Source organism: Palaemon carinicauda, chromosome 27 (genome assembly GCF_036898095.1).
Source record: "Palaemon carinicauda isolate YSFRI2023 chromosome 27, ASM3689809v2, whole genome shotgun sequence".
NCBI lineage: Eukaryota > Metazoa > Arthropoda > Malacostraca > Decapoda > Palaemonidae > Palaemon > Palaemon carinicauda.
Window position 1 is genome coordinate 10,916 of NC_090751.1, and position 22,206 is coordinate 33,121.

Genomic DNA, 22,206 nt, shown 5'->3' on the forward strand with positions numbered 1-22,206 from the left:
TTTGTTTAAAGGTTTAAAGGCCCCTCATGAATGGCAGATGTAAAGGACAGTGACATTGTCCTAGCAAGCAGGACAGTGCCCTAGACCTAGAGACTGACCATATTAAATATGATCAGAGGCCAAGCCCCTCTCCACCCAAGCTAGAACCAGGGAGGGCCAGGCAATGGCTGCTGATTACTCAGCAGATAGACAGACCTATAGGCTCACCCGAACCTTAGCTCATAAGGATGGTGAGATTGCAGCGACCAAAGGAACTAACGAGTTTAAGCTGGGCTCTAAACCCCCGACTGGCTAACACCAGGCTGAGGCGTTACCAATCAGGCCACAATTGGCTAGAACGGGCAAAAACTATCTAGTCCTCATGTTTGTTGTTTATTTTCTATTGACTATAAAAAATCACACTGCCATTATACAAGTCAAGGACCACCTGAAGAGGCTGGAATGGTGGGTCATTATTATTATTATTACTATTATTACTTGCTAAGCTACAACCCTAGCTGGAAAAGCGGGATGCTATAAGCCCGAGGGCTCCAACAGGGAAAATAGCCCAGTGAGGAAAGGAAAAGAGGAAAATTAAATATCTTAAGAACTAACGTTGAATAAATATCACCTATATAAACTATAAAAACTTTAACAAAACATGAGGAAGAGAAATAGTGGGCCAGAGTGTACCCTCAAGCGAGAGAGCTCTAAACCAAGAGGGTGGAAGACCTTGGTACAGAGGCTATGGCTCTAGCCAAGACTAGAGAACAATGGTTTGATTTTGGAGAGACAGTTTGGGATAGTGGATCTCCAGGTGATCCTAATTTTGTATTGAAGTGTTTGAATAACAAAGTGTTTTTGTAATCCATAGAAAATTGTAAAATTGATATATAAATGTTTTCAGAGTAAACTAAAAGGTTTAATAAGAAGTTCCCGCTTATATTGCAACAAAGATATGTCAATTTAGTTTTAGTTTTTATTTATTTATGAAGGAGCGCCTACGACGTTCATAATGTCTGTAATATACTTGAACAATTAGCTTTTAGTTAGGCAATTCTCTAATTTCTTGGGAAGATTGTGGGAAGCCGTGTGGTGCAGATGTTAACTATTATAACATTATTTCTTTTGTGAGATATACATTTAGTTTTTCCATTTTTCTTCAGATTTCAAAAAGTTTGATTTAATATTTTCATATCTCGACAACTGTTAATATTCAATATACAATTTCATATTTTAAGTCGTACTATATTCTTTTCCAGATGTGATGTGCATAACGGTTTACATGCAAACTACAATGGCGGATAAGACATTTAAATTGTGAGACTTTCAACTGGAGGAAATGGAATAACTGGAAAAATGTCTGAAGTTGAACTTGAGGCGAAAGCCAAGCTAACAGGAAGTTGAAGGTGAGTTGAAACCCAAGTCATTTTCTAAACACTAACTCCAGCTATGGTAAATAAGAGTTAAAACTGGAGAGGGCACTCAGTAGAGCGCAGACCTCCACCCCGGCAGCTTATTTCTCAAACTTTACCTTGACATTGACCTTTGACGTTTACATTTGACCTAGGACTTTCAAAATTGAATCACTTCCACGCCTCAACATAACAATTAATCCCTGAAAGTTTCACTACTCTATGACTAAAATTGTGGCCAGGAAGTTGTTCATTACAAACAAACAGACAAAAGGTCAAAAACATAACCACCTCGTAACTTCGTTAACGGAGGCAATTCTTTTGGTTAGCTGTTAATCTTAGTGAAGTCAGAAGTTAGAGGAGTTAAGGCTTTAAGGGCCAGAATAAAAATTTGACATTACACATTTACTTACGAAGTCATTCCACTGTTTTACTTCTCTCTCTCTCTCTCTCTCTCTCTCTCTCTCTCTCTCTCTCTCTCTCTCTCTCTCTCTCTCTCTCTCTCTCTCTCTCAATATCTAAGAATATATAGTATTACCTAAGTTTTTGTAGTTTTCTTTGGTGAGATTAATAGAAAACGGTATCAATTTATACCGGAAACCAGTGTAAATTTGCATCTATTCATCTAATATGAAATACTTCACTTTGGTTTAAGGGCTGCTTTTCTAGTCCTATGCATCAGGGGAACCCTACTCTCTACAGGATCTCCTGACATTTTAACATATTTTTTCTAAAGCATTCAACATTTTCTACCACATATTGCTCGTTTATTGTCATATTCACACTATCGAAGCACTTTGAGAACAAGAAAGTCTTCAGTTTCCTCTTGAAAGCATTAATATCTTCAGTCTTCCGAATGTCTATTGGGAGCTTATTGTATAGTCTCAGGCTACATATTCAAAGGCTCTAGAGCCTAAAGTAGATATATATCTAGGTTCTGATAACTTGAAACAATCTCTAACTATTCGTGTGTCAACACGATTTGTTGGCTGCACAATATGTAGCAATTCTCTTAGGTATTTTGGACGTCCGGTCTTCAATAATCTTGAAACTGACTCTAAAGGCGATTTTATGCATCAAGTAGTGCACCCACTTTACAGTATTCAGTTTTAAAAATAATGAATAAAGATAATTTGTTTATAAACCATTTATCAAATACAGTTCTATGATGGAGAGCTAAATTTCATGATTAAGAATGCTAACAACATAAAACAAAAACATAGAATATGTATCATAACATTACAGTAGAATTTTCACTGTAATTTAAGTATTAAACTGAAAAGGGGACCCTCTATATAGTTAAGAAAAAGGTGTTAATGCCTCGCTGAAAACTCCCACCAGACTTAAGCGGGGTTTACACGGGCGAGCAGCTCGTCGAGCCTGGCTCGACAACCCTGTGTTTGAATTGATGTTCCAGCGTGTAAACGGGCTATTTGGTTGTCGAGCGTGCTCTTAGAACGGCCTGATGAAAGTCAGGCTCATCTTGACTTTTGTGGGCGGAGCTACATTGTTTGACGAACGGTGTGAACGGGTGCCGAGCATCGAACCTCAGTTGTTATTCAAACCTGCTAGATGAAACATCATCAAAGAAATGAATAATGGCTGCCATTAATGAAAGCAAGAATGAGAAGGAAGTCGTACTTTGATTTCATACATACATATCGGGCTCATCCAGCTTTATGGAAAGTTAAATCAAAAGACTATTCCAATAAAGTGGCCAGAAACAAAGGATTAGCGGCTCTGCATGAAATATTGAAAGAACTAATTTCAAAGCCTTAATTCTAAAGCAATAAGCAAGTTGGTGTGTGAAAATTTCTCTCTTTTTAGTAGCCAATCCTTCGTCCACTCTGATCTTTTTTTATCCTTCTTAGTGTGCCACTGCTAAAGCAATGGCTATCAAATCGTCTTGGTCGAGAGACATGTTGACGTTGTTTTAGCACGAGGCAAACTGAGGCTCGATGTACTGTCTGAAAGCTCTTCGAGCCGTTCTACAAGTAGGTTCGACAACCGGGCTCGGCAAGCTGCTCGGCCGTGTAAACCCGCCTTTATGAGAATAACAACCTCAACTATTTTATTCCTTAATACCTCCACATATTTCAGAATATAATACATAATTACAGTTTATTTGTCTACATAAGTTTCATTTATACACAGTGTTTCATCTCCAATGTAGCTTTCCCCGCAAAAAAAAAATAAACCACCTAAAACATTATTGCTTGCAGGCTCTTCAATATCTAAAAATCTATTGCCAATGTAGCAGTTTGCAAAAAAAATCTAGTAGCTACTTAAGCTCTTAAGTCTTCCACGTCTTGCTCAGCTTGCAAATAAACTAGAAAAGGTTATGATAAAACTGAAAATGGAAGTCAAATAAAACAAAGGCACTAACTGTTACCACAGTATTTATAAAACCCAAAGAATTTATTTCTTCTGGAATTACTCAATAGTTGTAGTCCGCTATGTCTGAAAACTATGGAAGTCTGGTAAGAGGTTAACCACTTCTAAGGTCACATACACCATTACTATTACTATGAAACTGCAGTACAACAATCTTTGTGGTTTGTGAATATTTTGCTGAAATTTTAAGGTTAAAACACTTCAGGAAGTATGTTCCTCATTGTACTAGTTCCCCCTCATTTTTGGCCAATAGTATATGGAGGTGTTTTTTTTTTTTTTTTTTTTTTTTTTTTTTTTTTTTTTTTTTTTTTTTTTTTTTTTTTTGACAAATTGACTATGCAACCAATGAATTTTGATTTGTTTAACAGATAAACATAAGTCTTTTTATAGTTTATATATGATATATCTGTTTTAATGTTAATATTTTTAAAATATTTTATTTTAATTGTTCATTACGTCTTGTATCATTTATTTATATACTTATTTCCCTTCCTCACTAGGCTATTTTTTTCCCTGTTGGAGCCCTTGGACTTGAAGCTTCATGCTTTTCCAACTAGGGTTGTAGCTTAGCTAGTAATAATAATAATAATAATAATAATAATAATAATAATAATAATAATAATAATAATAATAATAATAATAATAATAAAAATAAAAATAAAAATAAAAATAAAAATAAAAAAAAATAGTAATAATAATAATAATAATAATAATAATAATAATAATAATAATAATAATAATAATAATAATAATAATAATTTGTTCAGGCTATCATAGATATTTTGTAACTATTTTTTTTTTTTATCCCTGTCAGTAAACTCGGCTGTTGACATAGGATAGTTAGTTAACTAGCCATGAGTGTCTTAAGCTTGGAAGGAGTCTTAAACTATTTTGAGGAATATTTGGTCAAGAACAGATGAAAGCAAAAGTTAAAAAATGTTGCTAAAATTTCCTTTTCAATTCTTTCCAGATTTGTGATTCAGTTTGCTTATTACGATATCCTTATGGAACTGATGACTGAAAGAGGACACAAAAGCTGCCATGCAACAAGTTGAGAAATTGCAAGAAGATCTTGAATCCTTTTGTCTTCTGAATGAACCAAGTTAAGTATGACACCATCAACGGTGAACTAATGCTGTAAACTTTGCTTGAATAGTGAAATCTTCGTTTTAAAGTTCTGTGCTTTTTTACAAGACAGGTTAGATTTGGGGCATTTAGTGCTGGTATGAAGTTCCTCAATCATGTACAGAACAATATTAGATTATGCTGAGTAAAATGGCAGATATTTAAGATTTTTTCAAGTAATTCAGTGTTTCATTCTGTGATATTCTTTACTTAATTTGAAACTGAAGTGATAGGCCTCACAGGATTCACTTGAGTTGTTTGATCAAACTATCATGCTTTTATTATTATTATTATTATTATTATTATTATTATTATTTTTTCAATATTAATCTTACCCGATGATCATGTAGCTGTCAACTCCGTTGCCCGACAGAAATCTACGGTCGGGATACGCCAGCGATCGCTTATACAGGTGGGGGTGTACTCACCAGCGCCATCTTTGGTCAGGTACTCCAGTACTTCTTGTCAACAAGACCTCAATTTTTCCTCTGTCGTGCCACCGGCAAGACCTACATGGATACGCTGTTGATTTTGGAGTCTTTTGTTCACGATTTGGTGAAGTATTTGCTCTGAAATTTAGCCTTCGCTGTACAGGAAGCTTTAGCCTTAGCTTAGCAAGCTTTTGGTATTAATTTGATTCATTGGTCAACGATCTTTGCTTTACTTTGGAATTCCCCCTTTGACTACTAGAATTCAAGATGTCTGACATTTCCCAAGTTCCTAAATATAGGCGATGTAGTGTTAGGACTTGTAATAGGCGTCTTCCGAAGGCCTCTGTTGATCCTCACACCGTATGTTCCAATTGTAGGGGAAAATCCTGTCAATTGGAAGATCGATGTGGGGAATGTGCTGGGCTTTCGGAATTCGATTTTAATGAATTCCTCAGATATACTCGTAGGTTAAAGAAGGAGAGAGATAGGAGGAGTTCTTCTCGCTCTTTGGATATTTCCTCTCCCCATGCCCCTCAACCTTTTCCTTCCCCTGTGGTGGTGACCCCCGAACCTGCTACGAGTGCTCAGCCTGCAATGGCTGATATGTTGCATGCCATTCAGGCTCTCGGTGATAAGGTGGAGTCGTTGGTTAGTGACCGCAATCAGCTCTTGGCGGATGTCAGAGAGCTGAAAGGGAAGAGTGCAGTGGGAAGTGTTAGTGCAAGTGCTGTGCATAGTGTCAGTGTCAGTGTTGCGCATGAGGATACATCTGTGCGTGCCTGTCGTCCGCCCAGTCCGGGACCTCTTGCAAGCTCCCAAGCCCAGGGGAGAAGCAATGTCGAAGGACCAAAGGGTTCGGCAGGCCTTGATCGGCGCACAGATGTATCCTCAGTGGTTGCGGACGTATCTGCTAAGGATCGTCCCTTCCACTCCCAGACGAATGAGCCCTTACATTCCTCGTCTGTGGAAGAGGTTTCCAGGAGGAAACGGTGGACTAAGGTCTCACGACCGCTTAAGCGTAAAGTCCCTTCAGAGTTAGTCCAACGGCCCAGGTGTAGCCACTGGGTCAGTTCGGACTCGCCGCAGTCATCGGATGACTGCACACCTCCCAAGAGAGGTAGAGTGGTCCCTCAACAGGCCTCTGCTCCAACCACAGTAGACCCTAAGTGGTCCATGCTGCAGACTATGCAGTCTCAGCTTGCGGCTTTTATGCAGGATTATCAGGCAGAGAAGGTTATCATCCCTCCTCCTGTGAGAGCTCCTCCACAGTTGCGCTGTCCTCAACCCATGCAGCATGCTCTGCAGACCTTACAGCATGAGCCGCATTCCATGCAGCATGAGCCTCATACCATGCAGCATGAGCCTCATACCATGCAGCATGAGCCTCATCCCATGCAGCATGAGCCGCATGCCATGCAGCATGAGCCGCATGCCATGCAGCATGAGCCGCATGCCATGCAGCATGAGCCGCATACCATGCAGCATGAGCCGCATCCCATGCAGCATGAGCCGCATCCCATGCAGCATGAGCCGCATGCCTCACAGCACGAGCCGCATGCCTCACAGCATGCTCTGCATACCACACCGCATGCTCCTCAGCCCACCGCAGACCCTACCTCACACCGGCCCTCTGCTTTTGTTGTTGCCAGCTCACAGTCTGTCCAGCAGAGGCATGATGATGGATCCGCAGGTACGCATGCACCCGTTCTGCAGGATTCAGCCGTTCAGCTTGCTGCTCTGCCTTTGCCTCTTACAACTCAACTGTCGGGTGAGGAGGCTTCTGAGGATGAAGCTGCTCATCTTGATGATCCTCTTTCTGATGTTGAAGGACACAAGTCTTCACCACCCTCCTTAGACTTCCGCAAAGTCCTTGCTTTGTTCAGAGAGTTGTACCCTGAACACTTTGTGTCTGCAACCCCTCGTTCTCCTCCCTCCGAGTTTGCTCTGGGCATGCAGTCTACTGCGCCTGCCTTCACCAAGCTTGTTCTTGCCAGATCTTCAAGGAGAGCTTTGAGGGTTATGGGGGATTGGTTGCAGTCCAAGAAGCAACTGGGAAGGACCTCTTTTGTGTTTCCTCCTCCCAAGCTGGCTTCTAAGTCGGGCGTCTGGTATGCCACGGGAGAGGAACCTGGCTTGGGGGTTCCTGCCTCTGCCCAGGCCGACTTCTCAAGTCTGGTTGACTCTCCCCGCAGGTTGGCTATGAGACGTTCGAAGATCTGCTGGTCCTCTACAGATCTTGATCACTTGTTAAGGGGAGTCTTTCGTGCCTTCGAGATATTCAACTTCCTCGATTGGTGTCTGGGAGCCTTAAGCAGGAAGACTGCCCCTTCTGACAAGGACTCAGCCATGCTGATCATGTCCAGCATGGACAAGGCAATACGGGATGGGTCTGGCGAGCTTGCGGCTTCTTATGTATCAGGGGTCCTCAAGAAAAGGGAACATCTGTGCTCCTTCTTATCTGCTGGTATCACCCCTTGCCAGAGGTCAGAGTTACTTTTTGCTCCTCTGTCCAAGTGTCTGTTTCCGGAGGAATTAATTAAGGGGATGACTGCCTCTCTTCTCCAGAAAGATACGCATGACCTCATGGCTTCTTCTGCACGTAAGGCTAAGACCTTACCTTCCGTGACTAAACCTTACCGCCCTCTAGCAGTTGATACTCCTGCTTCCAGGTTCATCCCACCCTTTCGTGGCAGAACCTCCAGCAGAGGAGGTACCCGTGCAGACAGTAACCGTGGCAAGTCCAAGAAGGGTTCCAAGTCCACAAGAGGCAAGTTTTGACTTCCCTCCTCTCCAGACAGCTGTAGGAGCCAGACTCAAAACCTTCTGGCAAGCTTGGGAGAGCAGAGGTGCAGACGCTCAGTCTGTGAAGTGGCTGAGGGAGGGATACAGAATTCCGTTCTGCCGCAATCCCCCTCTAGCTACATCTCCCATCAACCTCTCTCCCAACTACAAGGAGAAGGACAAGAGGCTAGCGTTGCAACAAGAGGTGTCGCTCTTGCTACACAAGGAGGCAGTGGTCATAGTCCGGGACCATCAATCCCCGGGCTTTTACAACCGTCTCTTCCTGGTAGCCAAGAAGACAGGAGGTTGGAGACCGGTGCTGGACGTCAGTGCGCTCAATGCTTATGTCACCAAGCAGACGTTCACTATGGAGACGACGAAGTCGGTCCTAGCAGCGGTCAGGCAGGAGGACTGGATGGTCTCGTTAGACCTGAAAGACGCATACTTTCACGTCCCCATCCACCCAGACTCCCAACCTTTCCTGAGATTCGTCTATGGAAAGGTTGTGTACCAGTTCCAAGCCCTGTGTTTTGGCCTAAGCACGGCACCTCTTGTGTTTACGCGACTGATGAGGAATATTGCGAAATTCCTTCACTTGGCAGACATCAGAGCCTCCCTCTATTTAGACGACTGGCTTTTAAGAGCTCCCACAAGTCGTCGCTGTCTGGAGAATCTCAGATGGACTATGGATCTGACCAAGGAACTGGGCCTCCTGGTCAATTTAGAGAAGTCCCAGCTCGTCCCATCCCAGACCATTGTTTACCTGGGTATGGAGATTCAGAGTCGAGCTTTTCGGGCTTTTCCGTCGGCCCCAAGGATCAACCAAGCCCTAGAGTGCATCCTGAGCATGCTGAGAAGGAGCCGATGCTCAGTAAGGCAGTGGATGAGTCTAACAGGGACACTTTCATCGCTGGCCCTGTTCATCGAGTTAGGGAGACTCCACCTCCGCCCCCTTCAGTATCATCTGGCTGCTCACTGGATCAAGGACATGACGCTAGAGACGGTCTCAATTCCTGTTTCCGAAGAGATGAGGTCTACTCTAACATGGTGGAAGAACAGCATTCTTCTCAAGGAAAGTCTTTCGTTAGCTGTTCAGACCCCCGACCACCATCTCTTCTCGGACGCATCAGACTCGGGCTGGGGTGCGACATTGGACGGACAGGAATGCTCGGGAACATGGAATCGGGAACAAAGAACACTCCACATCAATTGCAAGGAGTTGTTGGCAGTTCATCTGGCCTTAATGAACTTCAAGTCCCTCCAGCTAAACAAGGTGGTGGAGGTGAACTCCGACAACACCACAGCCTTGGCTTACATCTCCAAGCAGGGGGGGACTCATTCGAGGAAGTTGTTCGAGATCGCAAGGGACCTCCTCATTTGGTCAAAAGATCGAAGGCTCACGCTGGTAACGAGGTTCATTCAGGGCGATATGAATGTCATGGCAGATCGCCTCAGCCGGAAGGGTCAGGTCATCCCCACAGAGTGGACCCTTCACAAGAATGTTTGCAGCAGACTTTGGTCCCTGTGGGGTCAGCCAACCATAGATCTGTTCGCTACCTCGATGACCAAGAGGCTCCCATTGTATTGTTCTCCGATTCCAGACCCGGCAGCAGTTCACGTGGATGCTTTTCTGCTGGATTGGTCCCATCTCGACCTGTATGCATTCCCGCCGTTCAAGATTGTCAACAGGGTACTTCAGAAATTCGCCTCTCACAAAGGGACACGGCTGACGTTGGTTGCTCCCCTCTGGCCCGCGAGAGAATGGTTCACAGAGGTACTGCAATGGCTGGTCGACGTTCCCAGGACTCTTCCTCTAAGAGTGGACCTTCTGCGTCAACCTCACGTAAAGAAGGTACACCCAAGCCTCCACGCTCTTCGTCTGACTGCCTTCAGACTATCGAAAGACTCTCAAGAGCTAGAGGCTTTTCGAAGGAGGCATCCAGAGCGATTGCTAGAGCTAGGAGGACATCCACTCTCAGAGTCTATCAATCTAAATGGGAAGTCTTCAGAACCTGGTGCAAGGCCAATGCAGTTTCCTCAACCAGTACCACTGTAACCCAGATTGCTGACTTCCTGTTACATCTAAGGAACGTTAGATCCCTATCAGCTCCTACGATCAAGGGTTATAGAAGTATGTTGGCAGCGGTTTTCCGCCACAGAGGCTTGGATCTTTCCTCCAACAAAGATCTGCAGGACATCCTTAGGTCTTTTGAGACCTCTAAGGAACGTCGGTTGTCCACTCCAGGCTGGAATCTAGACGTGGTCCTAAGGTTCCTGATGTCATCTAGATTTGAACTGCTCCAATCAGCCTCTTTCAAGGACCTCACATTAAAAACTCTTTTCCTAGTATGCCTAGCAACAGCTAAGAGAGTAAGTGAGATCCACGCCTTCAGCAGGAACATAGGTTTCACATCGGAAACGGCTACATGTTCCTTGCAGCTCGGTTTTTTGGCTAAAAACGAGCTTCCTTCACGTCCTTGGCCTAAATCGTTCGAGATCCCTAGCCTATCCAACTTGGTGGGTAACGAACTGGAGAGAGTACTTTGCCCAGTCAGAGCTCTTAGGTACTATCTGAAAAGGTCAAAACCTTTACGAGGACAATCAGAAGCCTTATGGTGTGCTGTTAAGAAGCCTTCGCTACCAATGTCTAAGAACGCAGTTTCTTACTACATCAGGCTTCTGATTAGAGAAGCTCATTCTCATATGAAGGAAGAAGACCTTGCTTTACTGAAGGTAAGGACACATGAAGTGAGAGCTGTGGCTACTTCAGTGGCCTTCAAACAGAACCGTTCTCTGCAGAGTGTTATGGATGCAACCTATTGGAGGAGCAAGTCAGTGTTCGCATCATTCTATCTCAAAGATGTCCAGTCTCTTTACGAGAACTGCTACACCCTGGGACCATTCGTAGCAGCGAGTGCAGTAGTAGGTGAGGGCTCAGCCACTACATTCCCATAATCCCATAACCTTTTTAACCTTTCTCTTGATTGCTTTTATTGTTGTTTTTGGGTTGTACGGTCGGCTAAGAAGCCTTCCGCATCCTGGTTGATTTGGCGGGTGGTCAATTCTTTCTTGAGAAGCGCCTAGGTTAGAGATTGTGATGAGGTCCTTTAGTATGGGTTGCAGCCCTTTATACTTCAGCCACCTAAGGGTCGTTCAGCATCCTAAGAGGACCGCTACGCTCAGTAAGGAAGACGTACTTATTAAAGGCAGAGTAATGGTTCAAGTCGACTTCCTTACCAGGTACTTATTTATTTTTTATTGTTATTTTGAATAACTAATAAAAATGAAATACGGGATACTTAGCTTCTTTGTTAACATATATACTGGTCTCCACCCACCACCCTGGGTGTGAATCAGCTACATGATCATCGGGTAAGATTAATATTGAAAAATGTTATTTTCATTAGTAAAATAAATTTTTATATATACTTACCCGATGATCATGATTTAAATGACCCGCCCTTCCTCCCCATAAAGAACCAGTGGACCGAGGAGAAAATTGAGGTCTTGTTGACAAGAAGTACTGGAGTACCTGACCACAGATGGCGCTGGTGAGTACACCCCCACCTGTATAAGCGATCGCTGGCGTATCCCGACCGTAGATTTCTGTCGGGCAATGGAGTTGACAGCTACATGATCATCGGGTAAGTATATTCAAAAATTTATTTTACTAATGAAAATAACATATTATTATTATCATCATTATACTAATTCCTGTAGTTGGCAAGCCTTTATCAAATTAATGCATACATATTTTTTGCTAAATGATTTTTCTGTTAAGTAAATTCCGTTAGTTGGAAAGCTCATTAAATTGATGACTTTTTGTAAAAAAAAAAAAAAAAAAAAAAAAAAAAAAAAAAAATTTTGAACTCAAGGTACTTTAAATTTTAGTTCTATATTTCCGTTTAGGTATGACATAGGTCAGCTATTTAAAATAAAAAATTTTGATAACAAAACATAAATCAACCTGTTTTTGACAAAAGTTTTCAGGCTAGTGTGTGAAGCTGTAAATCAGTTAACAAGTTAAATTCTTGTAAGTGATTAGTGATGTCAGTGTTCATGAGTGGTGTACTGTAAGATGTTAGTTTAACCTAGTTTAATTTTTGTATGGCAGAGCTCTCTCCACTTTTATTTGTGTGAATTCACTGTTGAAAACTTGACATGGCAACTCTAAACATAAACATATCCATTAACATATCCATAAACATATCCATTAACATATCCATTAACATATCCATAAACATATCCTTTTATTATTTCTTAAAATATCCTTTTATTAGTTCTTAAATTATCCTCATTTTTGGGTCCTGAAATATTCTTATTTCTTCACTGGAATATCATAATTTTATTGTCTTTAGAGTATAATTTTGGTGGCTTAAATTATCTTAATCGTTTTGAAACTTAAAATATCTTACTTTAGGGGGCTTAAAATATCCTACTTTTGGAGCTTAAATGTCCTACTTTTGGAGCTTAAAATATCTTACTTTTGTGGGCTTAAAATAACTTACTTTGGGGGGCTTAAAATATCTTACTTTTGGGGGCTTAAAATAACTTACTTTGGGGGGCTTAAAATATCTTACTTTTGGGGGCTTAACATATCCAACTTTTGGGGGGGCTTAAAACATCTTACTTTTGGGGGGCTTAAAACATCTTACTTTTGGAGACTTAAATATCTTACATTTGGGTGCTTGAAATATATTACTTCTGGTGGCTTAAGATATCTTACTTTTTGGGGCTTAAAATTTCTTACTTTTGGAGGCTTAAAATATCTTACTATTGTGGCTTAAATTATCTTACTTTTTGGGGCTTAAAATATCTTACTTTTTGGGGCTTAAAATATCTTACTTTTTGGGGCTTAAAATATCTTACTTTTTGGGGCTTAAAATATCTTACTTTTTGGGGCTTAAAATATCTTACTTTTGGGGGCTTAAAATATCCTACTTTTGGGGGCTTAAAATATCCTACTTTTGGGGGCTTAAAATATCCTACTTTTAGGGACTAAAATATCCTAATTTTGGGGGCTTAAAATATCCTACTTTTAGGGACTAAAAATGTCCTACTTTTAGGGACTAGAAATATCATAATTTTGGGGGCTTAAGATATTTGTTTTTGACTGAACTGATTTATTAAACATATATTACTTAAAAATGACTGAAAATAGTACTAAATTGGTACTTTATAAATCCTTTATTAATTCATTTGTGAGTTCCTATTAACACTTTTTTACTTTCAGGTTGATGTGACCTTCCGCTTGGATGCTTAAAACTCTTCGACCAAAAGGATGATGTACATTAAGCTTCGGATTCTCCTGATGAACTCCTTCAGAGCAAGTGGAACTTCTAGAACACCATTTTAGGTCGTTCTGAGCAAGTGGAACTTCTAGAACACCATTTTAGGTCGTTCTGAGCAAGTGGAACTTCTAGAACACCATTTTAGGTCGTTCTGAGCAAGTGGAACTTCTAGAACACTATTTTAGGTCGTTCTGAGCAAGTGGAACTTCTAGAACACCATTTTAGGTCATCGGGTGTAGGAAGTTAAATTAATTTTTCACAATGATGATTTAAATATCTGGTCCAAGTTTTAAGTCTTGAACAGTGTGCTAAGTAAGTTATATTGCTAGCTTACTAATTTACCTAAATTCTTTCAATTTTAGTTTCATGCATTTATTTTTTACACATTAAATTCCCATTCGAAATTGCTTCAATGAATAGTTGATGACTAAAATTGTTATAAATCAATTTAGATCTATATAAATCTATGTCAATAACTAAGATTGAAATCTTGCGCAAGCTAACCTGAAGTCTTTTAGAGCTAATTTATATCTCATTCTCATCAATCTGTCAAAAATCTTATTGAGGAAGTCCTAATTATTAAATTTCTGGTAGACCTCATAGAAGTTATTTCAGGTAGGAGCTGGGCTATTTCAGGGAGACGCTGGGATGTTTCAAGTAGGGGCTGGGCTGTTTCATGTAGAGGCTGGCCCATATCAGGTAGGAGCTATTTAATGTAGAGGCTGGCCCATATCAGGTAGGAGCTATTTCATGTAGAGGCTGGCCCATATCAGGTAGGAGCTATTTAATGTAGAGGCTGGCCCATATCAGGTAGGAGCTATTTAATGTAGAGGCTGGCCCATATCAGGTAGGAGCTATTTCATGTAGAGGCTGGCCCATATCAGGTAGGAGCTATTTCATGTAGAGGCTGGCCCATTTCAGGTAGGAGCTATTTCATGTAGAGGCTGGCCCATTTCAGGTAGGAGCTATTTCATGTAGAGGCTGGCCCATTTCAGGTAGGAGCTATTTCATGTAGAGGCTGGCCCATTTCTGGTAGGAGCTGTTTCATGTAGAGGCTGGCCCATTTCAGGTAGGAGCTATTTCATGTAGAGGCTGGGCTATTTCAAGAAAGTTATTTCAGGTAGAGGGTGAGCTATTTCAGGTAGAGGCTTGGCTATTTCAGGTCGTAGCTGGGCAATTTCAGGTAGGAGTTATTTCAGGTAGAAGCTGGACTATTTCGAGGAAGAGTTATTTCTGGTTGAGGGTGGGCTATTTCAGGAAGATGCTGGGCTGTTTCAGGTAGGGACTGGACTGTTTCATGTAGAGGCTGGGACCTTTCAGGTAGGAGTTTTTTCATGTAGAGGGTGGGCTATTTTAAGAGAGTTATTTTAGGTAGAGGGTGGGCTATTTCAGGTAGAGGCTTGGCTGTTTCAGGTAGGAGTTATTTCAGGAAGAAGCTGGGCTATTTCAGGAAGATGCTGGGCTGTTTAAGGTAGGGACTGGGCTGTTTCAGGTAGGGGCTGGGCTGTTTCACGTAGATAGAGACTGGGCTATTTCAAGAAAACTATTTTAAGTTAGAGGGTGGGCTGTTTCAGGTAAACCCTGGGCTTTTCATTTAGATGCTGGGCTGTTTCATTTATACACTGGGTTGTTTCAGGTAGAGACTGGGCTATTGAATTTTATTCTGGTGATATCTTCAGGATTTATTTATTTAATCCAGTGGGATTTTCCTTTCATATCATGAGAATCCTAGAAGCAAAGATTTCCAAAGTTTTTTTTTTAAACTTTCAGGAATTTAGTATTTTTAGTAAGATTTGAAAAACCTTTATGAATATTAAAGCAGGTTTTAGTTTGTAATCTATATAATTCTTAAAGTTGTGGAAATAGAAACATGTTCGTAAATTAGTTTGGGAAATTTCCAACTGCAGGTTAATGTATTAGGAATGAATAGCTTATATAAGATTACTGAATTATGCGATGCCAAAACTTTCAGTTGATGGAAATAAGGTTTAAGTTTTGAAGTAGACATAATTCATGTCTCTCTGTGGCATTAAAATTGAGGTGCTTTAAATGCTCATTTCAAGGTGTGTTCTTGTTTAGCCTTTCAATTTTTCTTTCTGTCCTATAAGTTTAAGGTTCCTTAACACCACTCTCAAGTTTCAATAGGATACATTGGATAGTTGATCCCCACATTGTGTTTTAAATTTTATAAAGGGTAATAACTAACAAGTGTATTTAGAGCAATCTAAAGTTTAAATACACTATTGGTCCTATAGTTAAAAATGTAGAGTTTATATTTTAATGTCTAATTTCTAGTAAAACTTACCATCCCACTTTTTATTCCTAATTTTGTAAGATTTAGTATTTGATGAAAAGTCCATCCTCCGTCCCCATGTTAAAAATCCTAACACTCTCTCTCTCTCTCTCTCTCTCTCTCTCTCTCTCTCTCTCTCTCTCTCTCTCTCTCTCTCTCTCTCTCTCTCTCTCTCTCTCTCTCTCTCTCTCTCTCTCTCTCTCTCTCTCTCTCTCTCTCTCTCTCTCTCTCTCTCTCTCTCTCAATATATATATATATATATATATATATATATATATATATATATATATATATATATATATATATATATATATATATATATATATATATATATATATATATATATATAAGTTAGTGACAAGAGTAGTTTATAGAATATTCTAGGAGTATACTTTGAATTAAATAAAAATATAATAAAGGTAAATGAAAAAGTTCTGTACATGTTTTTCCGATTTTAATTAGGTGTTGTTAGAGAAACTTAAATTTAAGGTTGGGAAAGATAGTTCTAAAACTTTGTTCTTTGGGGAAGGTTGAAAGGCTGATTTGTTGATTGGTATAGATTTAAATACTAAGAATTAAAATAGGACTTGAACATTGCTGGATAATACAGAATAGTGAATAGTTTTAGGTGATCATTGGGAGACGAGAGGGTTAGGAGAACTTTGGTGTTAAATGGCTAGGAGGGCTTTGGTGTGAAATAGCTAGGTGGGCTTTGGTGTGAAATGGCTAGGAGGGCTTTGGTGTTAAATGGCTAGGAGGGCTTTGGTGTTAAATGGCTAGGAGGGCTTTGGTGTGAAATGGCTAGGAGGGCTTTGGTGTGAAATGGCTAGGGGGGCTTTGGTGTGAAATGGCTAGGAGGGCTTTGGTGTGAAATGGCTAGGAGGGCTTTGGTGTGAAATGGCTAGGAGGGCTTTGGTGTGAAATGGCTAGGAGGGCTTTGGTGTTAAATGGCTAGGAGGGCTTTGGTGTGAAATGGCTAGGAGGGCTTTGGTGTGAAATGGCTAGGGGGCTTTGGTGTGAAATAGCTAGGTGGGCTTTGGTGTGAAATAGCTAGGTGGGCTTTGGTGTGAAATGGCTAGGAGGGCTTTGGTGTTAAATGGCTAGGAGGGCTTTGGTGTTAAATGGCTAGGAGGGCTTTGGTGTGAAATGGCTAGGAGGGCTTTGGTGTGAAATGGCTAGGGGGGCTTTGGTGTGAAATGGCTAGGAGGGCTTTGGTGTGAAATGGCTAGGAGGGCTTTGGTGTGAAATGGCTAGGAGGGCTTTGGTGTGAAATGGCTAGGGGGGCTTTGGTGTGAAATGGCTAGGAGGGCTTTGGTGTTAAATGGGTAGGAGGGCTTTGGTGTTAAATGGCTAGGAGGGCTTTGGTGTGAAATAGCTAGGAGGGCTTTGGTGTGAAATAGCCAGGAGGGCTTTGGTGTTGAATGGCTAGGAGGGCTTTGGTGTTGAATGGCTAGGAGGGCTTTGGTGTTGAATGGCTAGGAGGGCTTTGGTGTGAAAGGGTTAGGAGGGCTTTGGTGTGAAAGGGTTAGGAGGGCTTTGGTGTGAAAGGGTTAGGAGGGCTTTGGTGTGAAACAGCTAGGAGGGCTTTGGTGTGAAATAGCTAGGAGGGCTTTGGTGTGAAATAGCTAAGAGGGCTTTGGTGTGAAATAGCTAGGAGGGCTTTGGTGTGAAATAGCTAGGAGGGCTTTGGTGTGAAATGGTTAGGAGGGCTATGAAATGGCTAGTAATGCTAAGAAGTGGGAGGGCTAGTATGTTAGTGTGTAAAATGGTAGGGCTTTGGCTAGTATTAGTGATATTCCTCATCTTTTCTCAAGCTACATGAACATACCTTGAAATTACCTTCAAATTTTTTAAATGACGCAGTGGGGTGTTTTGGAAAATCTTGCAAATGGGTTCAAATCAGGTTATTGGTCCCTCTAATACATAACTAAAGTTTCAGAACTCCCATTCCCACTCCTTGATCCTTCCCACTCCCAATTTGGAAAGATTTTTAAAAAGAATAAAAGGGAACGTTCATAAGACTGAGCCTTCCTCCCCTATCTGCCCCCCTCCCTCTTCTGGTATCAGTATTTGCCATATTCCTCACCACTGAAAGGCCAGAGGACCCCTGAAGTATATCTTGCTTTTGTCTAGAACCACTGTTCATTTAGACTGTTTATAAACTTCCCATGTACGGAACTCGTTTATTCTTTTGTTGGTTGAATGAGAGAAGACTGTTAACTTGGTTATGTTGTATTGTCAAAATGCTTGACTGCGTGCTATGATGAACATGTTCAGTCCAATTTGATTTCCATGAAATCTTGTCAACGTAGATTTTGTCTTGTCAATTCTAGTCATGATTAATAATTCAGTCAGGTTGAAGGATCTTTAAAGACTCAAAGTATTCTGATTTTTTGATGTTTCATGCTCCTAGATATTTTTAAAATTTCGTTTAAAACATTTTTGAAAATCTCTAATCTTGAATTGTAAAAGATTGTAATGTCAAATTGAACAGGTTTCTGTTATGTATACACTGTAATTTCTGTTTCAAACTTTTATCAAATTTGTCATGAATTGTGTAAATTGTGAAAAGATTTGTCAAGATAGTGATTTAAAATTTGTCCAAGAATATGTGAGCTTTCAATGTCAATGTGAAATTAGTAACTGTATCTCTAAATTTTGCAATTTATCTGTCAATGAAAATCAAAGGGTTGGAAATAATAATTAATTTAGTTTTAAACTTGAATAATTATCTTAGAAATTAGTGACTTTGTTCGTCTTGCAATCCAGTGCTTTCCATTACACTGAGATACCCGAGCTCTCTGAAAAGGGTTCCAGCTGGGATTATAAATGTCCCAAGTTATCTGATTCCTACTGTTTCTGTTCATGACATATAGAAGGGATAAAGAACTGCTGTAAGTCATTTTAGAAGAAATGTGTAATACATTCTTGAATATATTGTTATTGGTCTAGTTTTAGGTAGTATTTGTGCTTGTTGATTAGGGGAATTAAGGGATTATTAAAGTCATTGTTTTTGTAATTCAGGATCAGGTAACCTAGCTTAGGGGATTTTTATACAGGATTAGATTACATGGCTTCAATTTGATTTAGTTTAATCTGCTCTGTGTAGGTATTTCCAAAATTTCTCCATGATTTGACAAAGGGGCCCAAACTAAAGTTTGGCTTTTTGAGATTAGATTTTATATATGTACTGCTATACTGATGTACAGGAATGTATCTTGTGTATTAATTTACAAAATTACCTGCTCTAAAGTTTTTTTTTTTTTTTTATGCCAGGATACTTTGTAATTCAGAAATCTTACGCATAATCTGATAAGCCTCTGAAGCTTGTACAAAACATCAAGTCAGAGCATTGGTGTTATATTGTAATAAACGATATAACTCGCCAATTTCTTTTCATTTTAATGACACTTAAAATTTGAATGTATAATTTCAATTGTCCACATGTAACAAGATCATAATTTCTACGCTAATCTTTCTAGACAACTAAAGCCAAAAATTGTTAAATTAACAACTTAATACACACTGATCTGGTTATGCTAAAGTCCCTTACGTTTAAATGCCAATATATTTAAGATTAACTTCATAAACTGTTGATTAAACTTGAAAACTTTAGTTAACTTACGTCCATGTTGCAAATATGTAGTAAGTTGGTAATCCAAACCTAGAAATTATTCCATTAACCTTCAGAGCACTTAATCCGAATTTATGTAAGTTCTATAAGAAAAGTCCTGAAAAGTCAGTTTTTAGTGATTTTGATGTCTTGATATTTCATGTACCCAACGTATAAATTACATGCAAATTAGCCACTAGATTCTTATTTGAAACTTGCATCTTTTCGAGTTATGTTGAGCGTTTCAATATTTTCATATTGATGCGAAATACAGAAAAAAAAAAACCTTTACTGATTTGGTTGGAAAGTTTTGAACTTCAATTGGTTGATTTGGATTTAGTTGTTAATCGGTAGAATTATCTTTTACAAAAAAGTAGTAAAGATTATTTACGTGGAATTATAGTTTTCTTAAAATAAGATACAGTACACTTTTCAAATGTCTCCACTTGCATTGATTTTAATGTTGATATTACCGTAATATGTAAGTAGCTTGATGGGACAAGAAAAGGGTCAGTTTGTCACATTTTAACTACGCAGAAGTTTTTAAATGTTTTATGACAGTTAGCTCTGAGAGCGCGCCACTAATGTTGTTGCTCTACCGCTTAAAATTAAACCTTGGGATTGAATTTAGGAATTAATTGATGCAGGAGGATGCATTCCTTGTACATCAATAAATTTTTAACCATTAATGAATGAGTGGTTTGATGATGTCTGGTGTGAGCGTTACGAGGAGGATCTAGTCTATTGAAAGGAGTTCTAGACTCGTACTAGTGTTGTCTTTAGTGAAAATTAGGTTGGGTGCCGATTTTAATAGATCTCTGTAAAGGTTATCTTTATGAGACATATCTTTCTCTAGTTAACTCAAGATTAGCAAGTGTTTATACGTCAGGTTAACACTGAAAAATTTAATCTAAATTTATTTTTAGGGAGTTAGATTCTGAGATTATGATAAACTTTGTTCAGTAGGCAGCTCTAAAAATTCATATTTCACGACTGTCAATATTGATTTCCTTGCATGGCCAAAGGGGAGTTTAAAATCAAAGGGTTTTGAGAATAATGTAAATGAATCTGGTGCCTAAATTTATTTCATACTTGAATCGTAGATTTCAAAGATTTTCGTAATGAGTTATTGAAAGTGTATATGAAAAAGAAAATCCACCACTTAATCAATTTAAAGTAATTTCACTCGTCTTTGTATTAATTCTTTCAAGATTAAATCTTAAGATTTTTTCAATATTAGCTTAATCAGTTGCTCACTTTACCAGATTGATATATTCTAATTGTTTTTATCAGTAGATAGTCAAAATTACAGTACGTTATTTCATGAATCTTTTATATTAACTTTTTATTTGGCCACATTAAGATATGGCTATAGGCAATGTGTTGATTGTTAGATATGCAGATATAAAAATAATCTTTTATAATATAGACAAGCTTAAGGTTTTCAACACAATTCGTATTTAAGGGACAAGCTTCATGCTCGTGCTTTTTACCATAAGCAATGAAATTTACAAATGATACCTAATGTATAAGATACTTTATAAATCTTATTTTTTTTCAAAAGTTTCTTTTAATAAATGAAATTAATTTTTGATGAAGGAATAAATCCATTAGTTCATCCCATCGATGTATAGACACTTTACAAGTCTTGGGATTAATTCTTTTCATGATAGTCCAAATGCATATCCTTAACAGTACGAAGAATTTAACAGTTAAAGAGGAATATTATCATACCTATGGATGTTTTTACATTGTTAATAACGTTTCAAACCACATAAGGGCCTAAGTTTTAACTTTGACATTAATTTTAAGATGAATTTCTGATAATTAAACTTAAATTTAGATTATATCTTTCACATAATACGTTTTAAGGTAACTAATTTTTCAAATCTATTAGAAATTTACCGACTATTAAGATCGTAAATACGAAGTTTATAATGTCAAAGATATTCCGTTAAAGGTAGACTGCCTTGAAAGTATTCACATAAGAGAGGACGATTCGGAACAATTCAAAATCATCTTGAGCCTCTTGATAGTTTGTTTTAGTAAGAGATGTTCAGGAGCAGGTAATATCAATAGAATTTATTCAGGGCTAGGCAGGGGATGTGTGTGTATGTGTGTCTACTGTTAGTTTAAGGAATGTTCAGCTTGTAGGTAGGTCTACTGTTAGTTTAAGGGTTGTTCAGCTTTGTAGGTAGGTCTACAGTTAGTTTAAGGGATGTTCAGCTTTGAAGGTAGACCTACGTTTAGTTTAAGGGATGTTCAGCTTTGTTGGTAGGTCTACTGTTAGTTTAAGGGTTGTTCAGCTTTGTAGGTAGGTCTACTGTTAGTTTAAGGGTTGTTCAGCTTTGTAGGTAGGTTTACTGTTAGTTTAAGGGATGTTCAGCTTTGTAGGTAGGTCTACTGTTAGTTTAAGGGTTCAGCTTTGTAGGTAGGTCTACAGTTAGTTTAAGGGATGTTCAGCTTTGAAGTTAGACCTACGTTTAGTTTAAGGGATGTTCAGCTTTGTTGGTAGGTCTACTGTTAGTTTAAGGGTTGTTCAGCTTTGTAGGTAGGTCTACTGTTAGTTTAAGGGTTGTTCAGCTTTGTAGGTAGGTTTACTGTTAGTTTAAGGGATGTTCAGCTTTGTAGGTAGGCCTACTGTTAGTTTAAGAGTTGTTCAGCTTTGTAGGGAGGTCTACTGTTAGTTTAAAGGTTGTTCAGCTTTGTAGGTAGGTCTGCTGTTAGTTTAAGGGTGGTTCAGCTTTGTAGGTAGGTCTACTGTTAGTTTAAGGGTGGTTCAGCTTTGTAAGTAGGTTTACTGTTAATTTAAGGGATGTTCAGCTTTGTAGGTAGGCTTACTGTTAGTTTAAGGTTTGTTCAGCTTTGTAGGTAGGCCTACTGT

General features: G+C 39.3%; 1 long non-coding RNA gene across 1 annotated transcript; it reads left to right on the forward strand.

Annotated features, from left to right (window-relative positions):
- The first annotated feature begins 1,238 nt into the window (after window positions 1-1,238).
- On the forward strand, window positions 1,239-4,886 carry LOC137621067 (uncharacterized). The gene is made up of 2 exons (XR_011040106.1): window positions 1,239-1,388; window positions 4,759-4,886. It is a non-coding gene; the product is annotated as an uncharacterized lncRNA (long non-coding RNA).
- The last annotated feature ends 17,320 nt before the right edge of the window (window positions 4,887-22,206 follow it).